Source organism: Mastomys coucha, unplaced genomic scaffold (assembly GCF_008632895.1).
Source record: "Mastomys coucha isolate ucsf_1 unplaced genomic scaffold, UCSF_Mcou_1 pScaffold4, whole genome shotgun sequence".
Lineage (NCBI taxonomy): Eukaryota > Metazoa > Chordata > Mammalia > Rodentia > Muridae > Mastomys > Mastomys coucha.
Window position 1 is genome coordinate 24156314 of NW_022196910.1, and position 10850 is coordinate 24167163.

Sequence of the window (10850 nt, forward strand, 5' to 3'; positions counted from 1 at the left end):
TTCTTTTCTATTAGTTTCAGTGTATCTGCTTTGATGTGGAGGTCCCTGATCCACTTGGACTTGAGCTTATACATAAGATTTTTTTATGTACTTTCCCCATGTGTTTTTTATTAAATTTATTCCCTTTACAACCCAATATCAGACTTTCCTCTCCTCCCAGTCCCCACCCCTCCTGCACTCAAGTTGTTGTGGGACTATGTGCATCCTCTCCCACTGAGGCCACACAAGGAAGGCAGGTAACAGGCTCAGGGATAGCCCCTACTCCAGTTGTTTGGAGGACTCCCTAAAAAGGCCAAGGTGCTCATCTGCTGCATATGTATGAGCAGTGGTCCTAGGTCCAGCCTGTGCTCACACTTTGGTTGGTGATTCAGTCTCTGGGAGTCCCCAAGGGTTCAGGATAGTTGACTCTGTTGGTCCTCTTGTGAAGTTCTGTCCTCTTCAGGTCCCTCAATTTTTCTCCCAACTCTTCTGTAAGACTCTCCAAGCTCTGTCTATGGTTTAGGTGTGAGTCTCTGCATTTTTTTCCATTGGCTGCTGGGTGGACCCTCTCAGAAGACAGTTATGTTAGATTCCTCTGCAAGCACAATGAGGTATCATTAACAGTGTCAGTAATTGGTTCTTGCCCATAGAATGAGTCTCAGTTTGGGGCGGTCATTGGTTGGCCATCCCTTCAGTCTCTGCTCTATCTTTGTTCTAGCACAACTTCTAGGCAGGACATATTTTCCAAATCCAAAGGGTTTGTAGGTTGGAGGAAGTGGCCACTTCAGGATCCATATAACCCACTGCTAGGAATCTCAGCTAGACTTGCTCCCTCACACTCTTTGGGGCCTCTCCCTATTCCAGATCTCTGGCATGTTCTAGAACGCTCCCCCCTCCAGTCAATCTCCGTTTCTCTCCTCTGTTCTCTCTATATATGATCTTTCCTCCACCCTGTCCCTCCCCTTTTCATCCTCTCCTCCACCCAGTTTCCTCCTTCCATTAACCTCTGATATCTATTTTGTGTCCCCTTCTGAGAAAGATTCAACCCAACCATCCTCCCTTGTGCTCTCTGTGTTATTTAGCTTCTTTGAGTCTCTTCATTATAGCATGGTTATCTTGTACTTTATGACACTTATAAGTAAGCACATACCAGGCATGTCCTTTTGGGTCTGGGTTACCTTACTCAGGATGATAGTTTCTTGTTCCATCCATTTGCCTGAGAAATTCATGATGTCCTTGTTTTTAATGGCTGAGTAGCATTCCGTTACATAGATAAGCCACATTTTCTGTATCCATTCTTCAATTGAGAGACATCTAGGTTGTTTCCAGTTTCTGGATATTATGAATAAAGCTGCTATGAGCATACTTGAGCAAGTGTCCTTGTGAGACAATTGAGCATCTTTGGGTATATGCCCAGGAGATGCATAGCTGGGTCTTGATGTAGAATTATTCCCAACCTTCTGAGAAACCAATAAATTGATTTGCAGAGTGATTGTGCCAGTTTGTAGTCTCACCTACAGTGGAGGAGTTTCCTCCTTGTTCCACATCTTTGCCAGCATGTTTTGTCCTTTGAGTTTTGTTTTTTTTTTTTTTTTTTTTTTTTTTTTTTAATGTTAGCCATGCTGATAGGTGTAAGGTGGAATCTCAGGGTCATTTTAATTTGCATTTCCCTGATGACTAAGGATATCAAACATTTCTTTAGGTGCTTCTCAACCATTCAAGATTCCTCTGTTGATAATTTTCTGCTGTGTACCTCATTTTCAATTTGGTTATTTGGATTGTTGTTGTCTAACTTCTTGAGTTCTTTATATATTTTGGATATTAACCCTCTGTCAGATGTAGGGTTAGTGGAGATCTTTTCCCAATCTGTAGGCTGTTGTTTTGTCTTAATTATGGTGTCCTTTACTTACAGAAGCTTTTCAGTTTCTTGAAGTCCCATTTATTAATTCTTTGCTTGAGTGTCTGAGCTATTGGTGTTCTGTTCAGGAAATTGTCTCCTGTACCGATGACTTCAAGGTTATTCCTCCTCTTTCTGTTCTTTTAATGTGTCTGGTTTTATGTTGAGGTCTTTGATCCATTTGAAATTGAGTTTTGTGCAGGATGATATGTAGATCTATCTCCATTCTTCCACATGAAGACATGAAGTTGGACCAGTGCCATTTGTTGAAGATGCTCTCCCTTTTTCACTGTATAATTTTTGTTTCTTTGTCAAATACCAAGTGTGCATAAGTGTGTAGGTTTATTTCTGGGTCTTTGATTCAACTCCATTGATCTTCCTGTCTGTTTCTATACCAATTTCATGCAGTTTTTTTTTTTATTACTATTGCTCTGTAGTATAGCTTGAAATCAAGGATAGCAATACCTCCAGAAGTTCTTTTATTGTTCAGGATCATTTTAGCTATCTTACATTTTTTATTATTCTGTATAAAGTTGAGGATAGCCTTTCAAGATCTGTGAAGAATTGTGTTGGAATTTTGATGGGGATTGCATTGAATCTGTAAATTGCTTTTGGTAAGATAGCTGTTTTCATTATTTTAATCCTACTTAACCATGAACAAGTGAGATCTTTCCATCTTCTGATATCTCCTTAATTTCTTCCTTTCAGAGACTTGAGGTTCTTGTCATACATGTCTTTCACTTGTTTGATTAGAGTTACACCAAGTATTTATTATTATTTGTGGCTATTGTGAAGGGTACTATTTCCCTAACATCTTTCTTAGTCCATTTATCACTTGTGTAAAAGAGGGCTACTGATTTCTTGGAGTTAATTTTGTGTTGAGCCACTTTGCTGAAGGTGTTTATTAGCTGTAGAATTTCTCTGGTAGAATCTTTGGGGTCACTTATGTATACTATCATGTCATCTGTGAATAGTGATACTTTGATTTCTTTCTTCCAATTTGTATCCCCTGATCTCCTTTAGTTTTCTTATTGCTCTAGCTAAAATTTCAAGTACTGTTTTGAAAAAAAACATAGGGAGAACAGACAGCCTTGTCTTGTCCCTATTTTAGTGGAATTTCTTTAAGTTTCTTTCCATTTAATTTGATGCTGGCTATTAGCACTTGCCTATATTGTGTTTATGTATACCCCTTGTACCCTTGAATTTTCCAAGACTTTTAACATAAAGGGATGTATGTGTTGTCAAATGCTTTTTCAACACCTAGTGAGATGATCATGTGATCTTTTTCTTTCGGCTTGTTTATCTGGTGGATTATGTTGACAGAATTTCATATATTGAATCACCCTTGCATCCCTGAGATGGAACCCACTTGATCACGGAGGATGGTGTCTTTGATGTGTTCTTGGATTCAGTTAGTGAGTATTTTATTGAGTATTTTTGCATCAATGTTCATATAAGAAATTGGTCTGAAATTCTCTTTCTTTGTTGAGTCTTTGTGTGGTTTGGGTACCAGGGTGACTGTAGCCTCACAGGATGCATTTGGCAGTGTTTCTTCTGTTTCTATTTCTTTTGAATAGTTTGAGGAGTATTGGTATTAGCTCTTCTTTGAAAGTCTGGTAGAATTCTGTACTAAAAAAATCTGGCCCAGTACCTTTATTTTTTTCATTTGGAGACTTTTAATTATTGCTTCTATTTCCTTAGGGTTTATAGGAATATTCAGATAGTTTACCTGATCTTGATTTACTTTTGGTAAATCCACTTCAGTTAGATTTTCCAATTTTGTGGAGTACAGGCTTTTGAAGTAATATCTAATGGTTCTTTACATTTCCTCAGTATCCGTTGTTATGAATCCCTTCTTCTTTCTGATTTTGTTAATTTGGGTATTATCTCTCTGCTTTTTGGTTAGTTCTGCTAAAGGTTTGTCTATCTTGTTAGTTTTCACCATGAGCCAGCTCTTGATTTCATTGATTCTTTGTATTATTCTCTCTGTTTCTAATTGATTTATTTTAGCCCTGCATTTGATTACTTCCTGCTGCCTATTCCTGCTGGTTGTATTTGCTTCTCTTTTTTTCCTAGAGCCTTTAGATGTACTTTTGTTCATATGAGAATTCTTCAATTTCTTTATGAGGGCATTTAGTGCTTGGAACTTTCATCTTGGCACTGCTTTCACAATGTCCTATAAGTTTGGATATGTTTTGCCCTCATTTTCATTGAATTCTAAAAAGTCTTTATGTACTTTATTTATTTCCCAGTGATCATTGAGTAGAAAACTGTTCAGTTTCCATAAGTATATAGGCTTTCTGTTGTTTTTGTTGTTGTTGAAATCCAGCCTTGATCCATGGTGATCTGATCAGATCGAAGGGGTTATTCAATTTTCTTGTATCTATTGAGGTTTGTTTTGTGATCGATTATGTGGTCAATTTTGGAGAAGGTTCCCTGAGATGCTAGGAAGAAATTATATTCTTTTTTGTTTGGGTGAAATGATCTATATATCTGTTAGGTCCACTTGAATCATTACCTCTGTTAGTTTCAGTATTTCTGTTTAGTTTTGGTCTCAATGACCTGTTAATTGGTGAGAGTCGAGTGTTAAGGTCTCCCACTATTAATGTGTGGTGTAAGATGAGTAATTTAAGCTTTAGTAATGTTTCTTTTATGATGTGGGTGCCCTTAAATGTCATAGATATTCCAAATTGAGATGTCCTTTTGGTGGATTTTTCCTTTGATGAGTATGAGGAAGCGTTTCTTTTGATTACTTTCAGTTGAAAGTTCATTCTTTAGATGTTAGAACTGCTACTCTAGTTTGTTTCTTGGGTCCATTTTCTTGGAAAACCATTTTGCAGCTCTTTATACTGAGACAATTACTTTCTTTGTTGCTGAGATGAGTTTCTTGTATACAGCAGAATGATGGATTCTGTTTACACATCCATTCTGTTAGCCTGTGTCTTTTTTACTTGGAAATTGAGTCCAGTGATGTTGAGAGATATTTAATGGCCAATGAGTGTTGTTTGCTGTTATTTTGATGTTGGTTGTGGTAGTATGTGGTTGTATGAACATGTTTCTCCTCTATTGGTTTTAATGGTGTGAAATTATTTATGTATTATGTTTTCTTGAGTATAGTTAGCCTTATTGGGTTGTAGTTTTCTAGTATTCTCCATAGGGCTGGATTAGTGGAGAGGTATTGTTTGAATTTGACGTGACAGAACCTTCACCTAATGAATAAAGATTTCAAGGGACCAATCACTGGGCCAGCAGGCAGAACTTATGGGTGTAGAAGGGGAAGAGGGGAAGCAGGAGAAAAGAATTCCCTTTTCAGACAGCAGGAGAAGAAAGGCAGACATAATGTAGGAAACCAGAGGTTGTTGTTTCGAGTGGCCAGTCCACCACCAGAGGATTTATAACATAGAATAGCTTACAAAATTAGGATGCTAGGTCCTGTGCCCAGCAATGTGTTACTTGTTAATTCTAAACTAAGATTGTGTGATGTTTCTTTCACACAGTGACTCAACTGGGTTTCAGAGAAAGGTACAGTGGCAGAGCATGGTGTACAAGAGTGCATGCAGCAGGAATTTGGAAGTGCAGGACTCGCATAGCAACAGCCAGCCACAGGAACTTAGTGTGGGTGAGACAGGCCCTGGCTAAAAGGAAAGAATGCATTCTCAACTATCAGCCAGGCTGAAGACAGACCAAGGCTGCCAGCCAATGCCTAACCCGTGATAGAGTAGGATGCCTTTTTATAGTTCATGCAATAATTTGGTTTCATCATGGAATATCTTGGTTTCTCCATTTATGGTGATTGAGAGTTTTGCTGGATATAGTACTCTGGGTTGACATCTGTGGTCTCTTAGGGTTTGTGAGACCTCTTCCTAGGTGCTTCTAGTTTTGAGAGTCTCAAATGAGAAATTGGGTGTCGTTCTGATAGGTCTGCCTCTATATGTTAGTTGGCCTTTTTCCCTTGCAGCTTTTAATATTCTTTCTTTGTTTTGTATATTTAGTGTTTTGATTATTATGTGGCAGGAGGATTTTCTTTTCTGAGCCAATCTGTTTGGTATTATGTAAGCCTTTTGTACCTTTATATGCATGCCTTTCTTTAGCTTAGGGAAATTTTCTTCTATGATTTCATTGAAGCTGTTTTCTAGATATTTGAGCTGGGGATTTTCTTCTTCCTCTATTCCTATAAATCTCAAGTTTGGTCTTTTTATAATGTCACAAATTTCCTAGATGTTTTGTGTCATGAACTTTTTAGATTTTCCATTTTCTTTGACTGATGAATTGATTTCTTCCATCTTATCTTCTACACCCGAGATTCTCTCTTCCGTCTCCTGTATTCTGTTGGTGATCCTTATGTCTATAGTTCTTGTTCTCTTTCCTAGGTTTTCTAACTCCAGGATTTCCTCAGTTTGTGTTTTCTTCATTTTTTCCATTTTCCTTTTCAGGTCTTGGACAATTTTATTCATATCCTTCACCTATTTGATTTCATTTTCCTGTATTTCTTTATATTTATTTGCTTCCTCTTTTAATGATGCTCTACCTATTTGAATTTATTTGCCTGTATTTCTTTAAGGGATTTATTCATGTCCTCTTGAAAGGCTCCTATTATCTTTATAAAATTGGTGTTTAAGATCGTCTTTTTGTGCTTCAGTTTCATTAGGATATCCAGGGTTTGTTATAGCAGGATAGCTGGGCTCTGGTGATGCCATATGCCCTGGTCTTGTTGATTGTGATCTTATGCTGTCCTTTAAGCATCTGTTTTTTCCTGGATGTTTTGACTGTATGATCCTGATTGCAGCAGGCCTTCTCACAAAGGTGGGGGAAGTTATAGGCCAAACAATAGAGGTAAGGGTATCCTATACTATTGGCTGTGCCTCAGGCAGACCCCACTCTATAGGCTGTGTCCCAGTCAGACCCAGCTGGGGTGGTAAGCATATCCACCTAGGATGGGTGGTTGGGCAGGATCCCAAGCTGGTCAGTTTTGGGGCCCCTGAAGGTTTCCATGGAGGCAGGATGCTCTTGGGGTCCTGCAGGAGCTCCTCCAATTGAAGGAGCAAGACCAAAGCTAGACAATGGTGCAAGAGGGAGCATTCTAAAGGATAATTTCTATACATTGCTAGAGTTAGAGCTCATATTTCAGTGTTTATTTAGAGAAGTCTTTCATCTCTCATTTTATACATTATTTCAGTCAACTCATGAAGAGTAAGATACCATATTAGTTTCCATTATTAGTTTCTTGTTACTGCTGTAAAAATGCCTTTGGATTTAGTTACTTAAGATGATATAAATTTATTATTGTAATTCCGAAGGTCAGAAATCCAGACTGGGTCCGTTGGGTGAAAGTAATTGTTGGCCAAGCTCATGCTTTCTGGAGACTCAAAAGAAGAGTATGTGTTCTTGACTGTATTCTTGATCAGAGACTGCCTACATGCCTTGGCTCTCACCTCTATACCATCTTCCAAGCCATCAGCTGTTACTCATATTGTAGCACTCAGCTATTGAGTAAGTCTTTCCTGGGTAAGGAAGCCTGCTGTGGTCATATCATGTAGGAGCAATGTCAGTTACTATTCTTGTGGCTGTGATCAAACACCTGATAAGAAGTAACTTAAAGGAAAGGTTTGTTCCCCTGTTAATACTTTCAAGAAGTGATGGTTCCTTCTATAAATGGGAGGAGAGTTACCTCTGCTGACCTATAAATCACTGCTAGTCTTACAAACTTTTCTTGTGTTTGGGTAAACCTCAGGGCAGATACTTATAAGGGTTTTTTATGTTGGCAGACAGATTCAAAAGACTCTTTGGAATGTTTTATAGCTCACCCTAATTGAGATGTGAGGGGTCTGCAGATTTTAAACTTCCAAACCTGGTTCAGAATCTTAGAAGTTATAACTGAGACCCCATAAATACCCCTCCCATGGTTCTATCAGTTGTTCATAGAAGTAGAGTCAGGCATATGATCTCTTTAATCATGACCGACATCTCCCAACTCCTTCACTACCTTGGAGCAAATAAGTTGATTCAAATTTCATAAAGGAGTAACTAAAGAGATGGCTCAGTGATTCAAAGAACTTGCCGCTCTTCCCTAGTATCTGAGTTTGATTCCTAGCACCCCATGGCAGCTCACAACCATCTGTAACCTCAGCCCCAGAGATCCAATGCCCTCTTCTGGCCTCTTCAGGCACCAGGTGCACACATTGTGCACATATGTACATGCAGGTAAAGTACTCTTATGCATAAAATAAATGAATTTTTAAGAGTACATTCAAGAAGAAGCCCCAGCCATTTTTCACATACCTAATGACTACATTGAATCCAACCAGGTTTTCTAAGCCTGTTTGTATCTATTTAGACATACTGTGTGAGTAATTTGTGAGCATTTACTGAAAGACTTTATCCAAATTCCTTTTAAGAAAGATGCCAGGACCTCATTCTCAATTCTGTTACTGAAGCTGTGATTTTCCTATTTTAGATTTGAGACGCTAAAGCTAAACAAGAACACAGATTTCACTCTTGATTAAAATCACTGGCTGGTGAAAATCCAAATTAAAATAGAACACCAAAAATCGAGTTTCCATTTTCTATTAGAACAGAAATGGTTTTATTTTCCATATCAAAAGTTCTATACTGAAATGGTATTAGTAAAAAATTAAAAATGCAGATACCGTTAGAAACGCAGGCAGCTATCATGAGCCGGCATGTGTCCCTTTGGCTGCTGCAAAGTTATAAGGTGCACACAATATATCACCATTTAATGGAACAATAAAACATGAGAAGACATCAAGTGACCCAAAGTATTTGGGAAAAAAGAATATTCGTTTTTGAGACACAGAAATGACCTCGATACAGAAAGAAAATGTGTCCCCACAAAACACCATTCCCAATCTTCCCTCCCCCCTTATAGTTTCTATATAAATTACTTTTCTGACCCAAAGTCTCATTGTGTAGCCTAGGTTTACCTTTTTTTGTAATCCTCCTACCTCTTCCTCCCAGGTGCTAAGATTATTAGCATGTGCCACCACACCTAGCTATTATACTTCCCTTCTGCCTGCAGGTCTCTATGCTAGAACAATGCCACCAATGATGATAATAGTTTCCATGATAAAGAGAAGCTTTGATTTGTTCTTCCTTTTGTTTTTGTCCTTTTTCTAAATTAAATTGTTTTATTTATTTACATTCCATATGTTACTCCCTTCCTGGTTCCTCCTCCCAGAATTCTTCAGCTATCCCCCCTCCCCTTTGCCTCTGCTAGGGTGCTTCCCTGCCCACCTACTCCTCAACCCCCACCCTTCTCACACATACCCCCACCTCCACCTCACCCCTCTCCTAGCATCCCCCTTCTCTGGGTATCAAGTCTCTACAGGATTAGGCACATTCTCTCCCACTGAGGCCAGACAAGGCAGTCCTCTATTACATATGTGCCAGGAGGCCACAGACCAGCTCATGTATGCTCTTTAGTTGGTGCTTAGTGTGGGAGCTCTGAGGGGTCTGGGTTAGTTGATACTGTTGGTCTTCTTATGAGCTTACCATTTCCCTTCAGTTCCTTCAATCCTTCCCCTAACTCTTCCATAGAACTTGTAACCTAGGCCTCAAACAAAGTATGTGTGTGTGTATGCATTTGTGTGTGTGTGTCTTTTTTCTAGTAGTTATATCTGTAGTTTCATAAATATACAAAAATTCTGTAAAGTTCCTCCCAGAGAAATTAAACAAGTCAACAAAGCAAACCAACCAACTATACCATCAAAACCTTGTAAGAAATATATGGACTCCTCATTCCATCTGACTGACATTTTTGTTGAAGCTGGGCTTTGGCTCAGTGCTAAAGTTAAATGGTCAGAGAAAATACAGTGCTGACCATTACCCTGAGGTTTGGGAAGATGTAGAGTCATTTAGACCCCACCCTGTCCATCTCAGCTCGTGCCCATTACCTTCCCTCCTAAATCTATAGCCATCATGGCTATGCTTGTATCCATGCTGTCTCCAGTCTATTTACAGCCTTGCTTGAAATCTGACTGGTTCTGGGTTTTTTTCTCTTCTTTTATTTTATTTCCTTTCCTTTTCTTTTCCTCTCCAATGGAACTAGCTGGCAACCTTCTTAGGCAGTCTTTGTAGGCCATCTTCAGAACACTCTTTCCTTGTGGAAATAGATGGTAGGTAGATAGATAGATAGATAGATAGATAGATAGATAGATCTGGAGATAGATAGATAAATGAATAAAACAAACAAACAAATAAATGCAGACAGAAAGACCCATCTGGTTCCTAGTCTTTAGTGATCTCCACTGCTAGCTGAATGTTGGGGATCACATGCCCATTAGAACATACAAAAGCTTAGGTCATATATCCAAAAAGTTCCATACAGTTACTCTGAGCTAGACTCTGGACATCTGCATTTAAAAAAATCTCTTTAGTGTAAACCACCCAAGTAGAGCTGGTGCCAAGATCTACTCAGCTGATTCCTTTTAAAAATCATTTTTGTTAGCAATATTACTGAACCTAATAATTGTTGTGGATAGCCCTGGTCTTGTATTTTGATGCTAATTCTCCTCTCCAGGAAAGCACTGCAGAGGAGGCACAAATCACAATCATGTATACAGGTGCCTTGTGAACTTTCTCCCCACCTTAACTTTTCAAATAAAGGCTAAGGCTGCTGATTGGGCAGCAGGAGGGAAGGTGGAGCTGAACAGTTTGGGGGAGAAGGGGGAGATGAGACAGAGGTGGAGACTGGAGAAGAGGATGAAGGAAGAAGACAGAGGAGGACAAGGTGGAAGGAAGATGGAGCTGAAACACGTGACTTGGAGAAATCGCAAGTCAATGGGATCTAATAGATGGGAATAGAGTAGTGTAGCGATAGATCTGCCCAATCTAGGCGAGTAGCTCGTATACCAACTAATTGAGTTGTGAATTCATTGATTGGGTAAATTGGGTTAAAAATTTACCGCAACAAATAATGAGTTTTTTTTTTTTTTTAGATATTTTCTTTATTTACATG